Here is a 13,567-nt window from a genome sequence, read left to right on the forward strand (position 1 = left end):
AATGCAAGTTGTTTTCACCTGCGAATTACAGGGGGTGAGCCCCATGTTTCTGGTCCCTCAATCCTAAAGAAGACAAACCAGATGCCAGTGCATTGGCACTCTGATCCCATCCGGTGAAGCAGCAACTGCAAAGGCCACTACCCGAAGGAGGGCAATAGGTATGCTCAACATTGCAGTTGGTCTTAGGTCCCTCCTGGTCCATGTCCGGGCTCAGGGTGAGTAGGATGGGGTCAGTGGTTATGGGGTTACTGAAGGCACTTCTCGGCGAGGTGATGCAGCTCCAGCATTTTGGGCGATGGGACAGCGGCTTGGTCAGCAAAGATCCAGCCAGTCATGGCGGTGGTCCAGTCCACTTCAGTACGCCTCCAGTGTTGCAATGGCATGGTCCACTTTGGGCGCAAATGTTCAGAGTGACAGTGGTGCATTCCCCTCAGGTACACTTCAGGGCACAGGCCCTGTACTGGCCAATTGCAGGGTCACAGAAGTGCAGTCCACTAGGGCACACCTTGGTAGTGCCATGGTACAGTCACTTTAGAGTAAAAGCAACACTGTCCTCTTTGGGCCCCCTTTAGGACAGTACCATGGTGCAAGCCACTTTCGGAGTCCTGGTGATGCAGTCCACTTGGGCACACTTCTTCTGTGCCATGGTGCAGCCGCACCAGGCAAGACAGTTGGAGCTCCGATGATGGAACATGCATGTCTTTCTCTCTTGAGTCTTTCTGGGTGGACTGATCCTCTGCTCACAGGTCATCTGCTTCTGCTCTCCCTGGTAGTCAGAATTTCCTGCAGGGTTGGCACCCTCAATCCCTCTTCTTCTCAGGCAGGTCTGCCTCCCGGTCCCTCAGGACAGGGAAACAGCTGTTTCTTTCAGGCCAGGCTCCAGGTGTTTTCCCTTCACCTCTGGGAAGCTGGCTGTCAGGAAGACACAATGGGCTGTAATATGGATAGGGCACACTTTCCCTGTTTGAGTCACTGAGCATCTTAAAAAAGGTGCGCCAGCGCAAACAGGGAAAGTGTGCCCTATTACGTAGAATACGTTGCCCCAGGGCAGTTGTGAACTCATGCTGCCCTGGGGCAGTGCATTCAATTGAAAAGCAGAGCGGCTTTGAAGCAGCCACTCCATGTTTCACTGTGCAGGTGCCTGCACTTTTAAGAGATCTCCTTGCAGGCAGGTGCAGTGAGTGACTGCACCTGCCTGCAAGGGGATGTCTGGTCTGGGGGGAATGTGGGGGTCCATAGGACCCCCTTTCTTCATCCAGGGCGCTGCCTTTAGGGGGCACAATGACAGTGTGCCACCTTTTAGGTGGCCCATAGTCAGTGTGCCTCCTGACTGCTTCTTTGCCATGCCCCCTTGCAAATGAGGAAACACCCTCTAGTGATAGCGCTGGCACTATATGTGCGCTAGCGCTATCTGTATTACAGAATGGTCCGCACAAGCCTCTGCGGCCCTGACTATAATACCACAGATCCTTGGGGGCACTTCCGCAATGTGGCCCCAGATATGGTTGCACAGCAGTCTATGTGAAGAGCATTCTTCCTTGGACAAAGGGAGGTTAGGATTAGAACAAGTGGGCCAGCAGTTCCCATATTTATCCAGCTAAAGCATAAATGGATTACAGTGGATTTCCTTCTGCTCTTCCAGAACTGGTTTTGATCAAGTGTCCTTTCATGTGTCCTTTCCAGACTGTCTTCGAGTCACAGCGTTTGATGTTCCTCACAGCAGGGTCACTTCAAGTGTAGAGCCCCCACAAGTGAGGCACAAAAAAGGATAGTGGTTTCAAACCTAGGGCTTGATTTAGATCTTGGCAGATGGGATACTCCGTCATAACGTGACGGATAACCCCTCAGCCGTATTACGAGTGCATTATAGTCTATGGCACTTGTAATACGGCCGACAGGATATCCATCACATTTGTGATGGAGTATCCCACCTGCCAAGATCTAAATCAGGACCCTAGTCTCAATCTACAATATTTAGGGCCAGATGTATCAAGGCTTTTGCGACTTGCAAACGGCCTATTAGCATGATTTGCTATGTATCAAATAATCGCAATTTAAGGAATCGCAAATAATTGCGATTCCTTATTTTGCCATAGCATTTAAGGAATCGCTATTTTTGCGATTCCTTAAATGATATGTATGTAACTATTTGGAATTGTGAAATTGTATTAAGAAATCGCAAATTACCACCAACATGTAGTTGGTGCTAATTTGCGATTTCTTTTAAAAATGCCCTATTTGGCATTTGTGAGGGTGGCATGTGACACACACACATGCCCATAGGGCATGTATATGTGCCACATGCACTCACATGTAAATTTCAGGGGTACAGCAGGGTGTCTTTGAGACACCCCTGCACCCTTGAAATAATTCTCAAATTGCGATTAGCTAATTGCGAATTCGCAATTTGAGAATTATTGCACTATCATTCCTATGGGCCTCCTGGCCCATAGGAATGCATTGCAAATTATTCTTTATTTGCGAATTCGCAAAATGCGAATTCGCAAATAAAGAATAATAAGGAATCGCTCAAAAAATAGCGATTTTGTACATACATTCCATTTTGCGCTTTCTAAATAGCGATTCGCAAAAAATCGCTTTTTAGGATTCGCAAAATGGATACTTGATGCATCTGGCCCTTAGTGCATGAAAATTTATCAGGGTATCCCAAAACATTTCTAGTAAGCGCGACAGAGTGTTTTATTCTCTTTAAATTTATCATCTTTCCGATTTAAAATTACTTCTTAGTGCTTGGATCATGGAATTTGATGGAAAATTCAAAGTACATTTCGAGAGGCGGCTTCCAATGTGGTCCAGTGAGACTGTGGTCTCATGACACAACTTCAGAGCAATGGAAAACTATTGGGCCGGCTTTACATTTAAAATCTGTATTTAGAGGTAAAGTTCGATTCCTTTCCTTTTTAGAAACAAGTCATTAATTTTAGCCATGAAACAATTTGCCTTTGTGCTTTGCAGGCAAATATTTATGGAAGACAAAAGTGATTTGGATTTCAAGGCTGAAAGGGAAATAAAACCAACATATGCCACTTTCCCTAATGGGTGGTTAAAGTTTACTCATCTTTGGTCCCTAATCTCCAGTTTTCTCTCGTCGGAATATGCTAAAATGTCACATAATGGTGCACTCCAATTTAATTGTAGATCCAGCACATCATCCTTGTGTCCTTATACTCTCCTATAATACACGCTATAGTCTGGATTTCACTTTTGCTTAAAATAATCAGTATTAGATGAAGACTGAACGACTGATCATATTATAATACCTTTACAATAATCTGAAATCTAAAATAAAGAAGGTTTTCATTCAGGTAAACTGCATGTAAAGACTGAAATTAGAATTGAGCGCTCTGAAGCAGCTGCAAGGTGGAGTGTGCAATATGTAAGACTTTGAACCTGTGGAAGAAATTAAATACATTGACACAGCCTATCTATAGGAAATAGTAGTCGTGCAGTGAAAACACATATTATAAATAGCGTTCGTGTTGTTTGCAGTTCAAGAGCTTGCTCGATGAAATAACCTTATTATTGCTATTTTGAACTACGGGTGTGGTACGTTAGTTAATATGCTTGCATAATATCAAGTAGTCCCCGATTATTGACCCAAGAGTCGTGACTAACATGTCCTTTACAGATTTTCACACTTTTCCTACATCTTAGCACTTTAGTAATTTTTCCTTGGAAATTGGCAATATTTTCTAGTGAGTGAATGTTGACGCTGAAAATGCATGTGCCTTTTTTTTTTCGAGCTCCACTTGACTTTGAGACTCCATGCATATTGGTGATCTTTTTTCTTATAACAACTTAAAAGGGGCACAAAAGTCCAGATTGTAAGGATGAACATCAATTCACGAAAATGCCTGGGCTAGTGGAAGTGACATCACACACCACATGGCCTTTACTTGCACTCCCGCAAACATGCTTACACATACACAAACATTCACACATACACCCACTCTCACATAGACTCACTCGCAGGCACACCCACAACATAAGTATAAAAGTATTTTTTTGCTTACATCAGCTGCCAGTGAGGGTTACACTACAGTGAACTGTACGACATTCTTTATTAGAGTAACAGTGAATAATATTTTTATTCACTATTAATGTAATAAAATGCTGACAGAAAACAAAGAAAGTGGAGCCCCAACCCACGTCCATGAAAATGGAGCTGCCCCTGTGTTCCTGCTACTGATTTTGCAACCTCTGAGGCCAGGGGTCGCAACGGCAATGCCACTGGTCTAAAGGGGCAATCCAGGGCTCGCAGCTGCGATCCCTGGCGACCCCTAACTGACATCCATGAATGCAAGGTGAAAAGGCACCAGTAGAGCACTTTGGCTCTCATGATGTTGGCTAAATTTCTTTCTTTGTACAAAGCTTTCCTTGTGCAAACACGTGTTTGCTCAGCGATCTGAATGACAAGTTATGGCGTTAACCATATGTGGTAATTACTGCACCCTATCACCATAATCATGCATTGAAGGCTTACCTATACTCTGGCTACCGAATCTGATAGATTTAGAGCTCAGCAACTTCACAGACCGCCACTCAGAGCCATAAAGTCACAAAAAAATGTATACACATAACATTAGTCGATATATGCCAACACACTTGCCGACGTTGAAACCATGGTGAAAGGTCTACAGATGCAGGTTTGCATATATGCAAATAAAGAGACGAGTCCATGTTGCTTTGAAACTGAAGAGAGTACATGAATTAATAAAATAACGAGCAAAGTAAATAATCAACAAAAGAAGGAAATGGTTAACCTTGTTTGTTTTTAATCTGCATATTGAGGTTTGAGGAGACAGCATTTTTGACCGTGGGCTGACGCTAAAAAACATGTCTTCCTCTTTCTAAACATAATTATGTAAAAAAACAATCGTATGCACCCCAAGCATAGTCCATTGGTGCGTCACAAGTAGCATCCCCGATGACTGGAAGTACAATGCACTGGCATCGAACAGCCTCTTGAGAAGAGGCAGTGGACCAAGAGAAAGCAGAAGCAAGTTCTTGGTATAAGGCCTCTTGCTTGCTAACTGCCTCCCACAAGGCTGCCCCTTAGCTCCTAATACAGAACACAATAGGACCTTTCTAAAGTTTTAACTTGAAAGCACTTACCCTCAGTACAACAGAAAGAGCACATCAGTGTGGCATACACAATCTGGTAGCTCCTTGTGGGCACCAGTGTTAGGCATGTCAACGCATTGTCCAACCCCCTTCAATTGCGTTTCTGTACGGGGTGCATTCATCGAATAGTTTACTCCTAAGGAGTGGAAGCAATAAGAGAAGTCACGCTAAGTCTCTGGTGGTTCCCATACACCTCCAGCCAGGGAAGCATCAGTCTAGAGACTGAGGGGCAGATTTACAATTACTGGCGCATCCCTGCAAATTAGCAGGGATGTGCCAGTAATTGTGTGCCGCAGCTCCGCCACCCATGATACGCCGCATTTACAATGCGGCGCACCATGGGGCAAAAACGGCACATATGCGTCACGCATCTGTGCCGTAAAGGCGGCGCATTGCTGGAGTTGCGTCGCAAGCGGGACGCAGCTCCAGCACTGCTCTGGGGGCCTATTCTTCCAAAGCTGCGACAAGCCTTACGCCTACTTCAAGCAGGCGCAGGGTTTTGACACAGCATTGGCCTAAAAGTGACTGAGTGAAATCTTGTAGATTTCACTCAGCCACTTTTAGGAGGCGTTCCTGTGCCGAAACGCCCCCCCCCCCCCCCCCACCCCCCGGTGCCGGAACGCCTCCTTATGGCGCAGGGCTTTACAACGTGATGCATCTCAGAGATGCGTCACGTTGTAAATACCCTGCACCATGGCGCATCTTTTGCTCCGCCACTGCGTAACAAAAGTGACGCAATGGCAGCGTAAAAGAGGCGCAAGGGGCTTGTAAATCTGCCCCTGAGAAGTTTGAAAAAGAAGAAACAATGAAGCTGACCTTTTCCTTCTATTAGTCTAGTCTAGTCTGGATATTTGTATTGCGCAACATATCACATCCCGAGGGAGTCTAATGGCGCATGCACCCAGGATTTGGAACACCATCCCTCTATCTATCATGGTTGCTACAACGCTGTTCCAATTTAGGAAGGAAAGAGACATATTCGCACCTCTTTGAAGAACATTTTATCAAAATGCACTAACATTTCACAAAACAGCTGCCTCCCATATAACGTGTCTTTATGCTTGTGGTGGACCCTGAACAACACTCCACTGCCTTTTGGCAAGGCAAGCACTACAGAAATACCACAAACATACAAAGGCGCAGCTTTGAATGCTTACAGCGCAATACCTTCATTTTTCACATCACACTCCAGGGTGGCACTTCTTTGCAGCCCTACAGATGGCAAGGTGTTTGTGAAACTAGGAAGGAAAGCGGGAACGGGTCAGAGCCAGGGCAGTAATAACCCTTTTTCATAACCCGGCTGCACCCTTCCATGTTAACATACTGTGAACCGTGCACAAGTGACAAAATCAATCCATCACCGCCCTTCCAACACAGAGAGGAATAGAGAGGTTAACAGAAATTGATGACATCCCGGCTCAAATTTTACACTGATTCGGCCGACTCCGCGATTGAAACCGACAAAGATTTATAGTCCGAGCAAGGACGCCGGATCCCCTTGATTGCCTTGATATTTTTTTTTTTTTTTAGCACTTCTGCATATTTATTTCCAGGCTCATCACCAGGGCTTGTAGCATTAGAATGCTGATTCGATTTTACATTCCAAGAGTCGGCATTATGCAGCCATTTGCATGATGTGAGAGAAATCACCATAACGGCTTGTGATGTCGGGGACCAAAATGATCACTAATGTTCACCTACAGAAGCAGAATCTTCTGATATATTTTTTTAATTCAGATTTTTTTTGGCTCCACTAAGAAGGAAAAAAAAGTGGGAATTATAGATATATAGACATAGTTATGTATATATTGATATGGTGGATGAAAAATTAGGTTTTGTCATGCCTCGAAGGGGTACAGTGGTATTGAGTTTTTATGAATTCGTTTGATATAAGGGCTGCACATTAAGAGGCCCTACACAATTTTTCCATTGCAAATTATTACTGAAAGCTTTTTGCAGTTCATTGTGACAGAAAATTGATTATTATCCTTGACATTTGACGGATAGCTTTCATAAATGTATTTTTTCTACTTTTCGTTGGTCTATGAAGTTTTTGTAAGAATACCTCACTCTTCTTAAGGAAAAAAATTGCATTTAGCATGAAGGGTATGTATCAAACTTTCTTTCATCTTAAGTACTTTGGGCCTCATTTATGAAAAGTGACGCATCGCTGCTAGAAAACAGCGATGCGCCAATTTTAATTTCGCCCTCCTCGCATTGCGACACCAATGATGCGTCATATTTACAGTATGACACATAATGTCGCAAGGAGTTACAGATACATCAGTATTTATGATGTATTTGTAGGCGCAAAAATTACACATTGCTAGAGTGGGTCACAAAAGGGATGCAGCTCCAGCAATGGGTCATTACACATGGGCAGTCCCATGTGAAATGGGCCTGCGTCAGTCTTACGCCTTTCATGAGGCAGGCTTTAAGATATTGACGCATTTGTGTCCTAGAAGTGACGCAGTGAAATCTTATAGATTTCACTGCGTCACTTCTACGACCCTTTCTTGCGTCGGAATGCCCCCCCCTGCATACATTATACCTGGCGCAGGTATAATGTGGGGCAGGGGTTTACAAAGTGACGCACCGGCGGCGCAAAAGTGACACAAGGGTTCATAAATAAGTACCTTTGTGGGCTGATTTCACTATATGGTCCTGACAACAGAAAATGTGCATGAGGTAAAATTCCATGCGAGTAATATTTTTGTATTGTGTTTCTTGGGCACAGTTCTACCTATGAGCAGGCAGCATAGACACTGTTGCAAAAACAGTCCAATGCTTTGAGAGATGTTCTCTCAGAACACTTGTCAAGGGTATGCCCCTGAAAATGTCACTCATGCCAAAGCCACACGTTGGGGTGAGAGCAGTCTTGGCTGCTGCCTGGAAGCAGCAGTGGGGTGGGTGGGGTGAAGGGGTGGGGGAACGGGTTAACAAAAAAAATCACTTACATGCTGGCTGGCTGGCCGGCCGTGCTGCCTCTCCTGTGTCCCATCCCGTCCTCTTCCTGGCTTTTTGTGAGAAATTGGAAGCAGGAAGCACCAGGGCTCCCATGATCCCTGCAGCCAATCACAACCCTGTAATGCAGTGTTGTGATTGGTCTGAGCGCCCTGATATGGCGCTCAGCCAGGGGCTGGAGGGGTGGGCATGTTCTCCATGCAGACTGTAATGCAGCCTGCATGGAGAACAGGGAAGTGGCCGTGACTGGTTTGTGCAGCCCGAGAGGGCTGACCAAACAGTCATTATGCACAGTAGTGTTCTACCACTCCTCCGGTGCTCTGCAGCCTGATGCCACCCTGCCCCCTCACACACGCAGCCACAGCTGGAGGATAAAACAAAATAATAATAACATTACATTATTATAATTTTATTTTTTTCTTTCTTTTGCTGCTTCCCGGCAGTGAGGCAATGCTCCTCCTCCTTAGCGGAGGAGCCCCCACTGGGTGAGAGTCAAAAGGAAGTGGCAAATCATGCGAGTAATGAGTACATCCTGCCAGGGTAGGTTTTAACATTGGCCTCAAGCAGCTGGTCACTGACCCCACCCACATCACAAGACACACTCTCAACTCCATCTCCACCTCCAGCAACATAGTCAAGTACACCCACTCAACACAACTCACCTGGGCCAACCACTACAGCGTCCACTTCACCACTTTAGGACCCACCAACCCTGGCTCCGTGCACCCTAGATCCATGCACAAATAATGAAAAAAGATATCAGAAGACAAGTGGAACAAAACTCTTTGCTGACACCTGGCCCAGAACAAGCAGCAAATTAAAAAACAAACTTCTCCCAGTGGATCATAGAATGCACCGCCACTATTGCTCCCACCAAGACAGCGAAGACCAAAGGACATACCAAAAGAGCCAACTGGTTCACCAAGGAATGCCAATGTACCAAGTGCAACAGCCGGCTATTTGAAAAGAAGTTGCACATCAGTAAAAAGACGGAGGCCCCGCCTTCAGAACAGCACTGAACTAGTGCCACCGCCTCCTGAAAGAAACCAAGAACACCCTAGTAGGCTGCATTGAAGCCAGCACACACCACAGCAAGGAACTCTTCACCTTCCTGAAGGATTTATCCAATTCCACTGCCACCAAGAACGTCATTACGCCCTCGCAGGAACTGTGAGACAACCTTGCTGACTTCTTCCACAACAAGATCTCGGCCATCTACGAAAACAAAAAACTTTGAACAACCCTCCACCGCCGACAGTATCAAGCAACTCATTCCCAAGAACACTAACCCGAACACCAACTCACCCACTGAGACCTCCTCTCTACGCAAGACACCATCTCCACCATGAACTCCATGCTCTCAGGAGCACCCACGGACCAGACGCAGCCCGTCAGGTAAGAGTGGTGGGGCCGGATTGGGGGGGGGAATTAGTCAGATGACCACGAGGGAAAATTAAACAAATAATTATTTTTCCCTTATCGTGGTCTGTCGAAATCCACCCCCACCCGACCCCACTGCCCCTTCACTCTTACCAGCATGAACCGCGGCTGCCACAGACCCCGGCCCCAACCACATCTTCAACCTCAGAAGCAAGGAAATTGGCAATGAGCTCAGGAAAGGCCTGAGCACCTCCATCAACTCGGCCTCCTTTCCAAAAGACTGGAAAAATGCAGACGTGAAACCCCTACGAAAAAACAAAGCGTCAACCCAACCGAACTGAAGAACTAACAGCACATATTTCTTCTCCCATATCCAGTAAAAGTTCTTGAGAAAGCGGTCTACCAGCAACTCATCCAACACCTGGAATGCCAAAACCTCTTGGACCTCTCGCAATCTTAATTTTGAACTAACCACGCACTGAGACAGCCCTGACACAGCCACTGATGACATCAGGACATTCCTGGACTGCAGACAAACAGCAGCTCTCATCTTCCTGGACCTGTGAGCTGTGTTTGACATTGTCTCCCATCTAATCCTTATCAACAGACTCCACCATATCAGGATACAGGGAGACGCCCTCAAATGGATCACATCATACCCCACCGGCTGAACCCAGTAGATCCCACTCCCACCATTCACTTTGGAGCCCAAGAATATCATCTGTGATATCCCCCAAGGATCGTCCCTGAGCCCCACCCTCTTCAACACCTACATGACCCCGTGGCTGACACCGTCAGATCACACAGACTCAACATCATCTCTTACGCCAATGACACCCCGCTCATCCTCTCACTGGCCCATTCACCACCAGGGCCAACTTTCACAGATACATGATAAACATCACTGACTGGATGAAGGACAACTGCCTTAAACTCAACAGGGACAAGATGGAAGTCCTCATCTTCGAGAACAACACCACGTCATGGAATAACGCATAGTGGTCAGCGGAACTCAGCCCGCCCCCTACTCAAACAGACCAAGCCTGCAACCTCGGCATCATCCTTGACAGCAAACTATCTATGAAGAAAAAAGTCAACCCAGTCTCAGCTACCTGTTTCCATACCCATTGCATGCTCCACAAGATCTTCCGGTGGCTCCCAGTCAGCACTAGAAGGACCGCCACTCAGACCCTCATCACCAGCAGACTGTATTACGGAAACACACTCTGGGTAGGAATCTCTGCACTCTCCCTGAAGAGACTCCAGATGATACAAAACTCAGCAGCAAGACTCATCCTCGACCTCCCTAGAATGACCCAGATTACACCCCATTTCAATATATTACACTGGCTCCCGATCCAGAAGAGAATCCTGTTCAAGATGCTGACCCACACCTACAAGGCCCTGCACAATGAAGGGCCATCATAGATCAACAAACACCTCACCTTCCTCCAACCAACCAGTCATCTTCGATGTACTTCCCTCTCACCCGCAGACATCCCACGGATCCTCAGAACCAACAGTGGAGGACATCCCTTCTCACACCTGACAGCCAAGGCATAGAACAAACTTCCCCAAACCTCAGGACCGCACCTTCACTCCAACAGTTCAGGAGAGAACACAAAACCTGGATGTTCAAATGAGCAACCCAGCTCGCAGAAGCTAACATCTCCAGCGCCTCAAGACCTTCATGGGTGATTTGGTGTGTTCTATAAATGCTGATTGATTGATTGATAATATAAGACAATACTAAGTAGTCCACAAGGGTGTCACAGAGTGGGAGGGCACATTTGATCTACAGGTAGGGCACATTTGACCTATAGGCAGCAAACGTGACCAAAATATGTTGGAATAAATGGTTAACCAAGAGAAAATTTGCACTGGATGGCAAAAGACTTTCAGTACATATTTGTTTTCTGCACAAGAGTATGTATTACCAAGCACTGAAGAAAATATTTAGGAGACTATTGAATGTTATGGACTCTTTTTATGACAAAGAAAAATGATCTGTCTATAATGTCTGGTACATGCAGCTGCCAGACATCACAATATCAAACTACATGTTTGATCAAGTGTGCTATTGGTTGAATACTTTCAACTCAGCAGTAGAGCAAACAGCATGCAAATTCTTCTCTCTGTACCATAAGGTTGCTTTGACCTAATAAAAATGTACAGTTTACTTGAATATAACTTTGTTTATACTCCAAAACTTGTGAACTTGCGGGCTAAAATAAATAAGCTAGGTCACGCTCCAGGGTTCATGAATCACACTTCATGACATCTACACTTACATGACCAGAATCATGTAAGTCAATTTCCCAACCAGTTTCATCACATTGCATACTTTGTCAAATGTAATGGCCAGAATCAACTTGGGCATTTTCACAAGCACTCAGATCAACCTTAGGAAATTATATAATTGCATGACCAAATTCATTTGAGTAAGTGTAACAAGCAGTTAGACCACACACACCACAAACTGAAAACTTTCATGGCCAAGATCATGTAGGTCATATTCCCAAGAACTCAGATCACACTTCGCAATTTGTAGGCTTATAAGCCAAAATGATCTGGGTGACTTTCGCAAGCACCTGTATCACAGTTCACAACCTGTAAACTTGTATGACCAAAAGCATCCAGGTCTCAATTGTTTGCATCACATATGCACAGTTCAAAGGTGAATTCAACCTTGTCTTGGCCCATATCACTTTTATTGTCACTGCAAAGGGTGTGCATCCGGTCTAGTTGAACCTTCATTATTTAATTTTCAAGTTACATTTACATTTTTATATTATAGATTCTCAGTAATACTGTGTGCCTATCTCTGTAATTTTTTTAAACATGTAGAAGACTATCCAAACAGTAATATATCTTAATGCTATGATTAATATCACTTATTTATCTCCTTTCCCTAAATCTATGCCTGAGACTCGCTGCAGAGAGTGGGCGTATCTTGCGTTGGGTTGTCAATAGATAAAGGCGGTGATGCTACAGTATTATATGCAGATTTTAAATTTCACAATAATTCATGGATTGGCACAATGTAGGTGCTGATGGTAGTTTTTTCCCATTTAAAAATCTTATCATACAGACTCACTGAATTCCAGAATGCTGGTGGTTACAGTACAATATGTTGTCAAGCATGGTCAGTTTGTGTCAAGGAATGTGACTGGGATATATTTTTTAATTCTGAGCTATGTCCAGAAAGACCTGATGTGATGTTTTTCTCATGACAGCTAATGTATGGGAGTTAGCGTGAATAGAGAAACAGTCCATACACAGATAACTGCTATGATCTATTTGTAAGCTACCACATTTGGGTCCACCCTGTGTCAGGTTGATGACAGCCTAGTGTGGAAGCGGTGCCATTTCCGATTGTTGCTTTAGGGCATTTGATTTGTTCAAAAATGCAGCTTACACCTCCATGAGTAACTTACTATAAATGGATATAATTAACTAATCTCAGCAACATACAGGAGACAGGCAGGATATTCCATAAGAAGCTCCCCAATCTCTCTCTCCATTATGCTCACTGAAAGCTGATTTTCTGTAGATCACATACAGTCTAGAGACAGCTGTACTGTCAGGCCAGACCTTATGACTATTTTGCCCAACTATAATTATTTTTTAGGAACAATGAAAATGTTTACAGAGTAGATCATTGCTGAATACATTCTTGTGGTGGGCTACTAGAAAGCTGGCAATATCCTTGCCAAGACTTCAAACATCTGGAGAAGTGGGGCAATTTACTTACTTTGACTTACTTATACAATATCATGAAGCATGCATATTAGAACAAGTCGGTGATCTATTATCTCCAGACACAGAGGACCCCTTAATGGAAAGGATGTGGATCATGTCCAATTTACATGAAACAAATATAATTGCTTCTCAGGGAAATGTCAACGATCTTTAGAAAAGGTTGCAGAGAGATGTAGCTGCAGATAAGGGGCACAATTCACAAAAAGTGTAGAAGTAAGGTGGGAGATGTAATCTCCTGCTTGGACATTCAATTCCACTTTTTTGGGATTCACAAAAGAATCCCAGACTACCGATTGAAAGATGTGCCGTTTGTAGG

The sequence above is a fragment of the Lissotriton vulgaris genome, chromosome 9 (assembly GCF_964263255.1).
Source record: "Lissotriton vulgaris chromosome 9, aLisVul1.2, whole genome shotgun sequence".
NCBI classification, from domain to species: Eukaryota; Metazoa; Chordata; class Amphibia; order Caudata; family Salamandridae; genus Lissotriton; species Lissotriton vulgaris.